This window comes from Indicator indicator, chromosome 13 (genome assembly GCF_027791375.1).
Source record: "Indicator indicator isolate 239-I01 chromosome 13, UM_Iind_1.1, whole genome shotgun sequence".
NCBI lineage: Eukaryota > Metazoa > Chordata > Aves > Piciformes > Indicatoridae > Indicator > Indicator indicator.
The window spans coordinates 9,510,787-9,513,032 of record NC_072022.1 but is presented as its reverse complement, the minus strand read 5'-3'; positions in this window follow the sequence as shown (position 1 = coordinate 9,513,032).

Here is a 2,246-nt window from a genome sequence, read left to right as displayed (position 1 = left end):
GGCCTTCAGCTTCCTCCCCAGTGCCTACAGGAGTCCTGCTGTGTCTGAGCTCTGAAATGAGAGATGCTGAAGCTCTTTGCTGGCCTTCAGCTTCCTCCCCAGTGCCTACAGGAGTCCTGCTGTGTCTGAGCTCTGAAATGAGAGATGCTGAAGCTCTTTGCTGGCCTTCAGCTTCCTCCCCAGTGCCTACAGGAGTCCTGCTGTGTCTGAGCTCTGAAATGAGAGATGCTGAAGCTCTTTGCTGGCCTTCAGCTTCCTCCCCAGTGCCTGCAGGAGTCCTGCTGTGTCTGAGCTCTGAAATGAGAGATGCTGAAGCTCTTTGCTGGCCTTCAGCTTCCTCCCCAGTGCCTGCAGGAGTCCTGCTGTGTCTGAGCTCTGAAATGAGAGATGCTGAAGCTCTTTGCTGGCCTTCAGCTTCCTCCCCAGTGCCTGCAGGAGTCCTGCTGTGTCTGAGCTCTGAAATGAGAGACGCTGAAGCTCTTTGCTGGCCTTCAGCTTCCTCCCCAGTGCCTGCAGGAGTCCTGCTGTGTCTGAGCTCTGAAATGAGAGATGCTGAAGCTCTTTGCTAGCATTCAGCTTCCTCCCCAGTGCCTGCAGGAGTCCTGCTACGTCTGAGCTCTGAAATGAGAGATGCTGAAGCTCTTTGCTGGCCTTCAGCTTCCTCCCCAGTGCCTACAGGAGTCCTGCTACGTCTGAGCTCTGAAATGAGAGATGCTGAAGCTCTTTGCTGGCCTTCAGCTTCCTCCCCAGTGCCTACAGGAGTCCTGCTACGTCTGAGCTCTGAAATGAGAGATGCTGAAGCTCTTTGCTGGCCTTCAGCTTCCTCCCCAGTGCCTACAGGAGTCCTGCTGTGTCTGAGCTCTGAAATGAGAGATGCTGAAGCTCTTTGCTGGCCTTCAGCTTCCTCCCCAGTGCCTACAGCAATCCTGCTGTGTCTGAGCTCTGAAATGAGAGATGCTGAAGCTCTTTGCTAGCCTTCAGCTTCCTCCCCAGTGCCTGCAGGAGTCCTGCTGTGTCTGAGCTCTGAAATGAGAGATGCTGAAGCTCTTTGCTTCCTCCCCAGTGCCTACAGGCATCCTGCTGTGTCTGAGCTCCTTCAGATGTGGGCTTGGTTTTCCACCCTACCTTTTCCTCATCTTACAATCACAAAGGGCTCAAGTCCCAGTGCCTTTACCTAGTGCCTTTCAGTTTGCAGCAGTGGCAGGAGGGGAGCCAGACGGGCAGTTGCCTTCTCAGGCATTCGGACTGGGCACTAATTAAAGGGTTTTTCTCCCCTCAAGCTGTGCTCCTGCAGATGTGGATAAAGAGGGTGAAAGCCAAGTGCAGCCTGAGAGGGTCGATTTTCAGTGTACTCACATTCATCTTCCAACCCTGGGCTCCTCTTTCAAGCCATTTTGTGAGAGATCCCAGCACTTGTGGGGCCAGGCAGAGCTTATGGCTCAGCTCCCTCCTTCCCCTGCCCTCCAGTGGCCATTCCTCCTCTGGGACTTGCCAGGTGAGTTGAAATTGGGGAAAAAAAGAAAAAAAAAAAAAAAAAAAAAAAAAGAAGACTTTTAATTAATTTGGCCTCAAAGATTGCAGCTCAGCTCTTCCAGCAGCTGTCACATCCCACCGGAGGAGCTGCGGTACCGATCGCTTCCGACAGAACCTCTGCTCCAAATGGGAGACGAGGCTGGGGCTTGGCTTAGCACCAGGGAGGCAGGGAGGGAGGGAGAGAGGGAGGGATGGAGGGAGAGAAGGAAGGATGGAGGGAGAGAGGGAGGGATGGAGGGAGAGAGGAAGGGATGGAGGGATAGGAGGGATGGAGGGAGAGAAGGAAGGATGGAGGGAGAGAGGAAGGGATGCAGGGAGAGAATGAAGGGATGGAGGGATAGGAGGGATGGAGAGAGAGGGAGGGAGGGATGGATGGATGGATAGATGGATAGAGAGAGGGACAGGGGGATGGATAGGTGGATGGATGGATGGATGGATGGATGGATGGATGGATGGATGGATGGACGGGGGATGGATGCATGGATGGATGGATGGATGGATGGATAGATGGATGAATGGATGGACAGGGGGATGGATGGATGGATGAATGGATGGACAGGGGGATGGATGGATAGATGGATGGATGGATGGATGGATGGATGGATGGATGGATGGATAGATGGATAGAGAGAGGGACAGGGGGATGGATAGGTGGATGGATGGATGGATGGATGGATGGATGGATGGGGGATGGATGGATGGATGGATGGATG